General features: G+C 40.9%; 1 pseudogene across 1 annotated transcript in view; it reads right to left on the bottom strand.

Annotated features, from left to right (window-relative positions):
* The window catches only part of LOC308281573, a 50,397-nt pseudogene that overhangs the window by 23,095 nt on the left and 14,055 nt on the right, over nt 1-13,247 (bottom strand). The window contains exons 6-8 of the transcript in view: nt 12,200-12,302; nt 8,431-8,602; nt 8,005-8,138 (exon numbers count right to left, since the gene is read on the bottom strand). The product of the transcript in view is annotated as an uncharacterized misc_RNA (transcript). The remainder of the gene's footprint in view (nt 1-8,004; nt 8,139-8,430; nt 8,603-12,199; nt 12,303-13,247) is intronic.

The following is a 13,247-nucleotide window of genomic DNA, read 5'->3' as shown; positions in this document are numbered from 1 at the left end:
TCTATAATAGGCCAAAGTGAAAAGGGTGCCACGTGTTCTTGGGCCTTTCACGGCAATCGGACGCTGCATGCGGGATTTGAAGCATTTTGTTCCAAAAATGTGTTTTGCAAAAATTGACCCGCTGGTGGCGCTATAACAGGCCAATGTGAGAAGGGTGGCATCTGTTCCTTGGCCTAGTGGGAATGTGTGTGCAAAATCTCACACACATAGCAGTCTGCGTTTGAGACATTTTGTTCAAAAAGGAGCAATCCTGCAAACCTTGGAATTCAATGTTAGCCAATTAGATAGAATATGATATCTGACAAATCCGTCATGATTACATCACTGTAGAGATACTGTGTACTGATTTGTGTGATTTTTGGATAAAATATGAAGGAGTAATATCGAAGAATGTGTTTTACATACTGTAAGTTGGCCTTCTGGTGGCGCTATAAATGGCAGATGTGAAAAATGCAGGGCACAGGTTTTTCCTTGGCCTCTGGGAAGAGTGCATACAAAGTTTTAAACTAATCGGTGGTTATAGGTAAAAGCACAAATTGGCCTCTACACAACATGTATGCAAAAGACTGTAGGCCTATATGCAACAGACATAAAAAACTGTGACACTATGCACCTGGACAGTTTGATTATGTACTGTACATAGTAAGCCTGTACATAGTAAGCCTTGCTGAGCTATGAAGATCATATGAATCGGCACGGCTATGAATCTCATAGGGCAGGAGCCTATCTCCTGTTTCTGTAGCGTAAAGCAACTTGATGTACAAGTACACCCCCTGGACATGACGCTAGCATGTCACAGGTAGTTTCCCCCATTCCAACCCCTGATTCTGAGTTTCAAGCAGGGAGGCACTGGGTAACATTTTTTAGAATCTTTGGTATGACGCGACCGGGGTTTGAACCTGGATCTCCCAGTCTCAGGGGAGACACTCAAACCACTAGGCCACTGAGCTGTACATGATATCGTTGCAATCCTTGGAAATCACAACATAGGTGTAGACATGACAGTTTGTATTATAATGCTTGTTTCAGGATTTATGATGCAAAATACATTATTTAGTAATGGCGGATATTAAAATACGCATCAAGGGGGGTTGGGGGACATTTTTAGGAAGGCTCCAGGGACATTTTTAGGAAGGCTCCATATCAGACATTGTTCAAGGAACCAAACTGTGAAGTGTACAAACTGTGAAGTGTACCAAATATCATGGTTTTACGCTTATACAAACCCCAGGCGGGATCCGATCCAACGACCTTCTGCATGAAAGGCATATGCCCTGACCACTACACTAGGCAGCCACAGAATCTGTTAGCCATGTTTGTTTAAAAAAAAAGTTCTATGTAGGCTGAGTGCCTTGATTTTATTGATTTCTTTTTTATATTTTGGAGGCTTGGGTGAAATCAATCTGAGTAAATGTAATCTATTGTATGTATTTCTGACATTTTCGAGTGATCATATTTTCTTTTACTCAGAACAGAAAAAAAAAAAACGGCTGGTAGAGAAGGGCTCATTTTAAACATGAACGTGATCTGGAGTTAGATCAGACGTCCACTGAGCTGGTCCACTGAGCTGGTACATGGTCTGGAGTTAGATCAGACGTCCACTGAGCTGGTCCACTGAGCTGGTACATGGTATCATTGCAATCCTTGGAAATCACAACATAGGTGTAGACATGACAGTTTGTATTATAATGCTTGTTTCAGGTTTCAGGATTTATGTCATGGTTTTATGCTTATACAAGCCCCAGGTGGGATTCGATCCAACGAGCTTCTGCATGTAAGGCATGTGCCCTGACCACTACACTAGGCAGCCACAGGATCTGTTAACCATGTTTGTTTAAAAAAAAAGTTCTATGTAGGCTGAGTGCCTTGATTTTATTGATTTCTTTTTTATATTTTGGAGGCTTGGGGTGAAATCAATCTGAGTAAATGTAATCTGAGTATTTCTGACATTTTCGAGTGATCATATTTTCTTTTACTCAAAACGGCCGGTAGAGAAGGGCTCATTTTAAACATGAACGTGATCTGGAGTTAGATCAGACGTGTCAAGGAGTTAGATCAGACGTGTCAACAGACGTGTCAACATTAAAGAGTTTGACATACGCACATGCCATGGGCATCCAGGATGTTAACATCAACTCTACCCAACGTGGGGTTCGAACTCACAGCCATCCGAATATCAGGCACAGGCACTGACCACTACACTACGGCAGTCACACATAATGGACCTGTCATTTAAAAAAAAAAGAAAAGAAAAAAGAAAAAGTTTCATGTAATGTACTTGACGCCTTCTTTCAAAATGATATAGCGCCCCCCTTTGGCCAATTGGGGTAAGATTGGTTTCAGTGATATTTGGACTAACCCTCTATAGTAGTTCATCATGAAATTTTACTTTGCATGTATGTTTTAGAGGCAGAAGAATAATTTGCATAAGACTTGCAATGTTGATTGAATTATTAAAAAAGCATGTTTCAATTAAAAAAAAAACGATCTGACAGATCTTTAGATATTGGTCCAAAGTTCATGTAAAAAAAGTTCCGTGCACGTGACGCGAAAGTTCCGGAATAAAAGCGGGTTTAAGTGTTTTACAAACTGCTCAAAATGTCGGAAAATCTAAGGGCGGAGCTTACTTAACAAAGACACAGATGTCTTCCGCTTGAGTCAAGGCACGCGTGTAAGCAAGTTGCATGTCTTCAAACGAAACGAGGCATGACTTATGCCCCTTCAAAGTTTGAGTTTTCAAACGCTTCGTATAGCGCCCCCCTTTGGCCAATTGCAGTAAGATTGCTTTCAGTGATATTTGGACTAACCCTCTACATATTTGCTAAATGCCATGAACGTGTCACTTTGCATGTATGATTTAGAGGCAGAAGAATAATTTGCATGAAACTGCATTATACAGTGAATTATTAAAAAATAATGTTTCGCTTTAAAGAAAATCCGGCCGCTGTGCGATGACCGTGTTGGTCCAAAGTTCATGTAAAAAAAGTTTCGCGCACGTTACGCAAAAATCCCAGGAGGAGATAGATTTTGACTGTTTTTCATATAATTCAAAATTGTGGGACAGGTAAAGGTCAGAGGTCAAAAGTCAGAGCATAAAAGTTGTTCGGCATGAGGAGACGCATAAGTGTATACAGGTTTCATTGCTGTACCTGAAACAGGGCATGAGCTACACCAATTCAAAGTTTGCACTTTTGAAGGCTTCCTACAGCGCCACCCTTTGGCCGATTGTTGCGAGCTTCGCGTTTTAGCCGTTTGGCATAGTCCTCTGCCATACTGCCATGAACGTGTCACTTTGCATGTATGATTTAGAGGCAGAAGAATAATTTGCATGAAACTGCATTATACAGTGAATTATTAAAAAATAATGTTTAGCTTTAAAGAAAATCCGGCCGCTGTGCGATGACCGTGTTGGTCCAAAGTTCATTTAAAAAAAGTTTTGCGCACGTTACGCGAAAATCCCAGGAGGAGATAGATTTTGACTGTTTTTCATATAATTCAAAATTGTGGGAGAGGTAAAGGTCAGAGGTCAAAAGTCAGAGCGTAAAAGTTGTTCGGCATGAGGAGACGCATAAGTGTATATAGGTTTCATTGCTGTACCTGAAACAGGGCATGAGCTACACCAGTTCAAAGTTTGCACTTTCGAAGGCTTCCTACAGCGCCACCCTTTGGCCGATTGTTGCGAGCTTCGCGTTTTAGCCGTTTGGCATAGTCCTCTGCCATACTGCCGAGTTTCGTAAAAAGCGACTGCACGGTTTAGCCGCTAGAGAAAAAGTGGCGGAATAATAGAAATGATGAAGTCCAATATCAATGAGTGGCCTTTTGCCACTTCGTGGCCTTGGCCACTAATAATAATAAATAAACTGGCAAATCCATGGAGCGCTGCCGTGTAGTTGCGGTGTCGCAGTGCGAAGCGGTGGCCGTTGACACTGCAGTTATGATTGCAGGTCTGTGGATTCGTCTACTCTATAGTGAGAGAGGTAGATCAATATTTTGGTCTGGGAAGCCTGATTATTATGATAGCGTGTTTGTTCACAGTGCATGCATAATTGTTATGATAGCGTGTTTGTTCACAGTACATGCATCACTCACTCCACTGGACACGTATATTACAAAATGCCATGTGGAAAAGCCTGTAATTAAATCAGATTCTTAATACTGAGCTTCTATACTCACACAAAAATAAGAGACATTTTTTTAAAGGCGTCCAATGCCAAATTATCAAAAGAAGTATTAAAACCCTTGACTCAACATGTACTGTAAACATGACAACTGTAGTCAGTCAGGCTGTGTGATATGTGTAGTTTATTTGTTACATGACATTTCAACAAGGTAAGTCAATGTGCTTTACATACAACATGAATTCTGTAAAAAAATAAGGAAGACAGAGTTAAATATCCATCTCCTTAATAGGACACACACACACACACACACACACACACACACACACACCTATTGTGAGGACGTCGGGGACTGAGGGTGTCCAATTCTAATTTGTGAAACAAACACTAGCGGCTGTGGCTCAGGAAGTAGAGCGGGGTGGCCAATGGTCCGTGGGTCGGCGGTTCACATCCCGGCTACTCCTGTCTACATGTCGAAGTGTCCTTGGGCAAGACACTGAACCCTGCGTTGCCTCCAATGGTGTTAGCTTGTCAGTTGCCACCATTGGTGTGTGAATGTGGGAAGTGAGGACGCTGGCGTTGACTGTTCGCCGCTTCACCTCCCAATGTATGAATGAATGAACCATTGTAAGCGCTTTGAGTTCGCACCTTGCTTAGAAAAGCGCTATAAAAATGCAATTCATTATTATTATTATTAAAATGTCAAGTTGTTTTTTATTTGATTTACATTTTCATTTATGATCCCAAGAAGAATAGTCTCTACTATGGCGTAGTAGACTAATGGGGATCCTTAATAAACAATTTAAAAAGGTAAAGGTGAAAAAGTTAAGAATTCATTTAATCAGTTTAATTCACTCAATAGACTCCAGTGAATATGAGTACATATACTGTATATATATATATATATATAAAAATATAAAAAATAACCCCCTCCACCATGGCCTCTGTGCCTTAACTCTCCTACTGCCAGATCATTTATTTATTTATTGGGTCTGGCGCCATCAAAAAGCGGCTTACCTTTGCGACGTTATAGTAGATAGACAGACAGACATTTATTTATTTTTTTTTATTTTTTTTGGTTGTGCAATAGTGCACTTTGGTCTGCCAGGCAGCAGAGGGCGGCGTCATGCGAGAATGAATGTGAATTTGCCTGTTATGTGTTGAAGAAGAAGAAGACCAGTCACTGGCCCCAGAGCCTTACAGCCAGAGGAAATCAACAAGGAAGTGAATTGTTCTCCGTTGATCTAACGCATAATGGATTTTTTACACCATCACCGCGGAAAATGTGTTTACAGTAGACGGCCGCGCGACCCCTCATCAGCTTACAGTCATCAGACGAACGAACCGAACGAGCGCCGTATTGGCGGTAAGGTCTTGCGCAATCGGGCGAACGTGAACGTTCAAAGCGTGGGAAGAGTTAATATCGATTATTACACTTTTCAGATTGATCGTACACAATAAATGATCACTGTTCAGGGCATCACTGTTCGACCCGCCATGGATTACATTTCGCATATCTGCATCAGGGTGTTCACCTTCAAAAAAGAAAAGAAAAATAGAAAAAAAAAATGTGAACATTTTTTAATGTTTGCTGACAAGTTGATTCCAAAACTAAACCACGTCATGAAAATTCCCATATACTGCTGGGCTGGGTGCCGGATTAAGAATTGAGCAGGAGAATAAAATCCACGCACCAGTATCATGGTGCCATTGTGGAATTGTATTCGGTAACGTTTGGAGCTGCAAGGCTCTTTCTCAGTCTTTTTTCAAATCTCAGGCTCTTTCTGAGCCCCGCGCCAAGCGGCCTGTGATGATACAGGCCGCAAAAACGATTACTGTTTTTTATGTACATATAAGATAAGACTGTGGGTGTGCTCCGTTGCTGCTGCTCTGTTGCTAATTTTTTGTCCGGGCATATCTATATCTATAATGTGCACAATAGCCAACATCTAGGAAGGCTTATAACCTACATTACTAGCCACTTAGGTTTGTTTATTCACATTTATTTTATAAATGTTAACCAACAGGTTTTGGCTAGTTGACGTGTTAACTTAAAGGAAGGGTAACAGAATTGGATCTACTTTGTCTCCAAATAATTGTGATATAATTGTGAAAATATTTGCCAATGCAACTATACCCTGAAAGGGTTAATATTCAGAGCTGTCAGAAGAAGGAGGTCTCAACTCCCGAGGCACCGCCCAGCCGCCTCGGAAAGTGACGAGCAGAAACAGCGTGTCACTTGTGGAATGTTGGTCACGTGACCCAATGGAAGTCGGTGGAGAATTGGCCGTGGGAATTACGATATATATACCCTAATAATACAGTAAATACATAACTTTGTCAGCGACGATGACAAACGATATGTATGCTATCACACGTTGTGTCATGTTTTGTAATTGTCCTTACTGATTTCGCTGTATTCATGCTGAAGCACAGCTCGCACGATTCAAAGACTTTCTACAGTCACGAGGGGCGGGTCTTGACTTCGCTCCAGGCTTTGTGGATAGCGGCTGCTGTTCGCTGTTCATGCCGCGATGAGAGGTTCATGTGTGGGATGAACAAGCCATTGTGACTCGGTGATTTTTATGGAGCTTTTCTTTCCCGGGCCGTTCCTGGGACAAATCATCATGACAAAATAAGATAAATAGTGGACAGCCTGACAGGGCGACTATTTGTGAGGATAAGTGAATAATAATTAGAAGATAGAGTTAAAATAAAACATTAAACCAAGCACTTTGACCGAGGCTTGAGCTCGCATCTAGGCTCGCATCTACGATCGTGACTCGTGTGTAAAGTAACTAAGTAGCCAACATTTACTCAAGTACTAAACCAAGCACTTTGACCGAGGCTTGTCATCATTGTGAGTGGACCGAGGCTTGTCATCATTGTGAGTGGATGAGATTGAGAGCCGCTCGCCCGCTCGCATCTACGTGCAGCCTGCTAGTGAGTCGAGTGTAAAGTAACTAAGTAGCCAACATTTACTCAAGTACTAAACCAAGCACTTTGACCGAGGCTTGTCATCATTGTGAGTGGATGAGAGCCACTCGCCCGCTCGCATCTACGTGCAGCCTGCTAGTGAGTCGAGTGTAAAGTAACTAAGTAGCCTACATTTACTCAAGTATTGATGTACTTTGAGGCGGAGATAGCCGCGACCAGCTCTTCTTCTAATCGGCTCGCCTGCAGTCGGTATCTAAGTAGGCTACATTTACTCAGATACTGTACTTAAGTAGGACCCTACAATTTATTTTTACTTTACTGGAGTGTTTTACATTTTCAGTAGGTCTACTTTTATTTCTACTCCACTTAATCTCAAAATAAATCATTGTAGGCTACTTTTACTCCCCTGCAGTTATTTTAAAAAAGTTATTAAAAATACTTTGTTTAATTATTATTACAAACCATTCATTAATCACTATATATACGGCCATTTGAAATTAGCCGATCTACAAGCTCACAGTGCGTGACGGACATTTTCTTGTAACGGTTTATTTCTACATTGTAGTATCGATACTTTTACTTGTTGATATGTTTACTTGAGTACAAAATATGAGTACTTCTTCCACCGCTGCGCTGTCAGTCCGTGCAGCCGTGCTGACAAGGAAACGGCAGGGGGGGCAGAAATGGGCGTGTCCAGCTTGCATTTCACCGAGACAAGAGGGTAGGAGAGATTCTCTTGGTTTCGTCATTTTCACGCGACAACTTTATTTCCGAAGTTATTTCCCAAAATGGCCACAGTTAGTCTTATTAATTTATAAACCTCAAATGTAACTATGTATTTTCAAACTAATATGACTCAAATATGTAAAAAATACTTAGGGGGACCTTTAGAGATATGTGTCAACAGTATTACAAGGCAAATTTCATGGTGCCTACACTTTAAACTTACGCAGTGGACGGCAGTGGTACTGCTTCTGGTTTGCTTTTCTCTCTATGTTCAGGCAGCACCAGGGGGGCAAAGGACACTCCTAGGAGCTTTTGTTTCTCCCAGCTTTTGGGACCTGTTCGAGTGATCTTTAACAACTGAGAACAAAGCAAAGTAAACATCTGATTGATTGATTGATTGATTGATTGATTGATTGATTGATTGATTGATTGATTGATTAATTGATTGATTGAATACTATAATTAACATGTTTTTTTAACAGAGCATGTAGTACAGTCAAAGGTTATGCTAAAAGGGCAACACAAAATGCAAACTCAAATATTCTACACCAAAATACAAGTAGAAATCTATTGCACAAAGTAGGCTACTTTAAAAAAAAATATCTACAATCATTACAGTATGTTTCAAGGATGTGTGCCCTGTAAATACCTCCTTCTCCAGTGGCAGAACCAGGATTCCTCCCACTTTAAGCAGGTTCTTCATGTAGCCCTCGTACTCGCGCTTCACACCAGCACCTACGTACACCCTGTCGTACTGGCGGTTTTCTGGGATAATCTCCAGACAGTTGCCTACCACAAAGCAGGGCTTGCAAAACTCCCGCCTATGCATGCAAGCACACACACCACACCACACCACATCACACCACACCACACCACACAACATACAATAATATCAAGAGCCAGCTAATACACAAAACAGTTTATCAGTATTAGTGTGGTTGCCTGAAAGTTGTAGCGCTCCTAGTTTATAGAGTAAAATTTAGCCAATGAGGATAACGGGGATTATTTGGTTTAATTCTGAGAGCCCGAGTAGGACCATCTCAAATACATTGTTACTCAATAAAGGATTTTATTGAGTAGCATGCTAGAACAGAGACTGAGATAACAATATATAAATATGTGAATATCACTGCATTGTATGCCTTTGTTGTTGTTTCATTGAATATACATTTCTGTTTTTGAACAGACTATTCCAGTTTACAATTTACAGTTTCGGCATTTAGCAGACACTTTAGCGACTTACAATAACCAGATAATCACTATAATAAGATAATATGTCAGTACATCCACAACAATATAACAAATGCATAGGAATAGCCTATCAATCTAGAAAAAAACAATAACCTAGGTTATTGCACCAAGTAAAAATGCACCAAGTAAAAATTAGTAAAAAAAAAATCTAAAAACCTAAAAAATTAGGTTCAACTAGCTTCATGTATGGTCATTGAGTGTTACAGTAGTGCTATGGATTTAGGTGGAGTCTGAAGAGGTGAGTCTTCAGTCCACGCTAGGGAGTGAGTCTGTTGTTCTAAGTGCGACGGGGAGTTTATTCCACAGTTTGGGGGCCAGGAGGGCAAACTGTCTAGGACGAGTGGATTTTGTCCTGGGGTTTTTAACGAGGGTTCTGTCAGCATCCCTGTGTTGGCTGATCTGAGTGAACGGCCATTGCATTCTTATCAGTTACTCCCGCTGTCTAGTCTCTCGAGGAAGACTGTTGCCTCTCACAATTTTCGAATGCTTACACCAAAAAACGATCCAGGAGTAAATCGGATCTTGACACCTTCCCTTTCCGTTCTGTCTTACCAGTCAAATACATTTGTCCTAATGTAAATCGAATTAGTCAAAGCATATAGATATAGCTGCTTAACAGAAATGAAAATTAAACTAGAAGCAGCGTTCTTCTGAGCACAGGTCTCTACCAGGTCAGGACTGTGAAAAGGGTGCCATGTCTTCTTTGGCCTTAAACAGCAATGTGACGCTGCATGCATGATTTGAGGCATTTTGTTCCAAAAATTAGACCTGCTGGTGGCGCTGTAACAGGCCAATGTGAAAAGAGTGGCATTTGTTCCTTGACCTAGTGGGAATGTGCATGCAGAATTTCTCTGTAATCACAAGCTGCGTTCATTTAAGTAATTTTGTTCAAAATGGACCAATCCTGCAAACTTAGCCAATTAGAATGGAATATGAAATATAGGAAAGATCCGTCTTGAACACATGACTATAGAGATAATATGTACTGATTTGCATTATTTTTGGATTAAATCTCAAGGAATAATAGGAATGCAGGGCAAAGGTTTTTCCTTAACCTCTAGGGAGTGCACATAAACACGCTGTACACTGATCAGTGGAGTTATAGGTAAAAACACAAATTGGCCTGTTATAGCGCCACCATGAGGCTGATTTGAAAAAATGTAAGTGGCATTTATTCTTCAGCCTAGTGGGAATGTGCATGCACAATTTCACCAAAATCGCACACTGCGTTCATGATTTCAGGCATTTTATTTTCTCCAGCCGAAGGCATGAGGAGGAGTACGGTATGTTTTCGCCCCTGTCCGTCCGTCCGTCCGTCCGTGCTGTCCATCCGTCTGTTACCAGCTAATCTCCGGCGCAGTTGGCCCGGTCGCTGCCAAACTGAGCACACACACTCCTTGGATACCAATTCAGAACCTCTGCCCCACATTTTTCACATGGCCCTGTTCTAGCGCCACCATGAGGCCGATGTTTGCAAAACACATTTCTGTCACACTACTCCTAGAGATTTTGTCCACAAATTATGCAAATTGGTAGACAGTATCTCTACAGTCATGTGATCAACATGGATCTGTCTGATTTTCCATATTCCATCCTGATTGGCTACCAATTGGCTTCCAAAGTTTGCAGGATTGCTCCGTTTTGAACAAAATGCCTCAAATCATGACCACAGTGTATAATCTTGGTGAAATTGGGTATGCACGTTCCCACTAGGCAGAGGAAGAAACGCCACTTCAAATTTCTCAAATCAGCCTCATGGTGGCGCTATAACAGACCAATTTGTGTTTTTACCTTTAACTCCAACGATAAGTGAAAACGTTGTATGCACACTCCCTAGAGGCTAAGGATAAACCTTTGCCCTGCATTTTTCACATTTGCCTTTTACAGCTCTACCAGGAGGACAACTTTGTAAAACACATTCTTTGCTATTACTCCATCAGATTTTCTCAAACAATCACGCAAATCAGTACCCACTATCTCTATAATCATGTGATCAACTCCGATCCGTCTGATATTTTATATTCCATCCTAATTGGCTAATATTTGCTTCCACAGTTTGCAGGATTGCTCCATTTTTGAACAAAATGCCTCAAATCATCAACACAGCTTGTGATTACCGTGATATTTCTACACATATTCCCACTAGGTCAAGGAACAAATGCTACCCTTTTCACATTGGCCTGTAATAGCGCCACCCGCAAATAGACTTCTGAATTGGTATCCAGGGAGTGTGTGTGCATAGTTTGGCAGCGACTGGGCCAACAGCGCCAGGGATTAGCTGGTAACAGACGGACGGATGGACAAAATAAAAGACAAAAATATATTTTAAAGATATTTTAAAAATATATTTTAGAAATGACAAACAAAATCCTTTCTCAGCTTTCATGGGGTGTAGCTCCAGAGTAAAGTACAGTATATAAAATAGGATTTGGAGATTGTGGAATAGTAGCTACGCTAGGCTATTCCTCTAGACTCTTTATGGAGATCAGGATATAAGTCCACTGTGTAACATCCATTTTAGTAGTCTTATTAATAGACATTCCGTATTGGAGCTGACATTTCAAGAGTTCAGTTCAAAACAAATGATGAATGTACTGCTCCAAAATGAATGCTGCACGGTTAGAGATTAGTTTGGAATGCAGCAGACATGGTATTAAAATTCATAAATAAAACAAAAAAACACAGAAGTCACCTTCTGTGTTTTGGTGCGGAACACTAATATAACATTATATACACTATATCATCTTATACATATCATTGAGCTATGGAGTTCCACAAGAGGACTATTACAAAAGGCGATGTATTATGTACTAATATTTATTTATGTTTCCGTCCCAGAAATGTAGACAGGTGGAAACTATAGCTAAATTGCAGAGTGACGCATTACTTGGGTTACACCTTCTGGTAGTTCAGTTGTACTTGAATGTTGACATAAAATAGTTTATAATCCCACTAGTGTTTCAGCAGCGCACTGGTGACAGCTTTTAGTACAATACAGCTTGTAGTGACAACGCTGCTGAATGCTTGTTGAAAAGACTATGATAAATATATCAAGGATATGTCATTTATGTCACTGTCGACAGAATTATTCGGACAACGTTTGCTGCGCATATTTGTAATATCCTTAAACTCGGGTCGGGAACCACTGCCATAAAATAACCTCATACCTGGTCAAGGTATCACAGGTCCTGATGAAGATGTCCAGTTTCTGATATGCAAATTCAACCACGTCAGCATGCAGCTCAACCCCATGGTTCACTCCAAATGAACCTGTAGGGAATTGAATACACACAAGTTTATAGAGTAACATTTTGCCAATGAGGGACCAGCATTCTTGTGACGTCACCTTTATGCAGCTTCCGCATTGGCTAAAAGCAGTTTATGCTGCTCCCTTTTTAGCTAAAGGTTACTCTTTAAACTCCAGATGATTGGTCAAGCTTCACATTACATTTCTGCTGCTTCTTCATCATTGACTAAAAGTTAGTCTATAAAGTTATTGTTGCTGCCTAATTGGCAAAAGGTTACTCTATAAAGTGACTTGACTTGAATGAATTGAATGGGAAAATGGAAAAACGGCAATCACACTTTCTAGTTATTATTAGTAGTAATAGTAATAGTAGTAGTAGTTATCGTAGTAGTAGTAAAACTACTATTACTAATAATAGTAATAGTAGTAGTAGCAGTAGTGGTAGTAGCTATAAAAGTAGTAGTAGTAGTAGTAGTAGTAGTAGTAGTAGTAGTAGTAATAGCAGTACTAAAAGTTCTAGAGATAGGTGATCAAACTGATAAGGCCATATATGAAGATCTGTATCTGTCAGCCCTTACACACTTTCCCACATGTCCCTAGTACCCAGTTGTGCAGGTGCCCACCTCTCCAAGTGCCCAAATGTACCTAGGGCCCAGTCGTCCACCTCTCCAAGTGCCTAAATGTACCTAATGCCCAGTTGTCCACCTCTCCAAGTGCCCTGCACCGCCTACAGGCGAAAAAAGGCCCTGACTGTATGGGGCCCCAGGCAGCCAGCCACATGTCCCTAGTGCCCAGGTGTCTGTCCATCCATCTCTATCTCTATTTTGTTTAAGGGAAAACAAAACGTGCCTACAGCAAAACACAGCCCTGACTGTGTGGGGCCCCAGGCCCCACACAGTCAGGGCTGTGTTTTGGAGAAAAAAATGTGTAAACATTTTGTGATGATTAGAGGTACATCTGAAGGTGGA

Source organism: Nannobrachium achirus, assembly GCF_963921795.1.
Source record: "Nannobrachium achirus genome assembly, chromosome: 3".
NCBI lineage: Eukaryota > Metazoa > Chordata > Actinopteri > Myctophiformes > Myctophidae > Nannobrachium > Nannobrachium achirus.
This window is presented reverse-complemented; position numbering and strand designations above follow the sequence as displayed.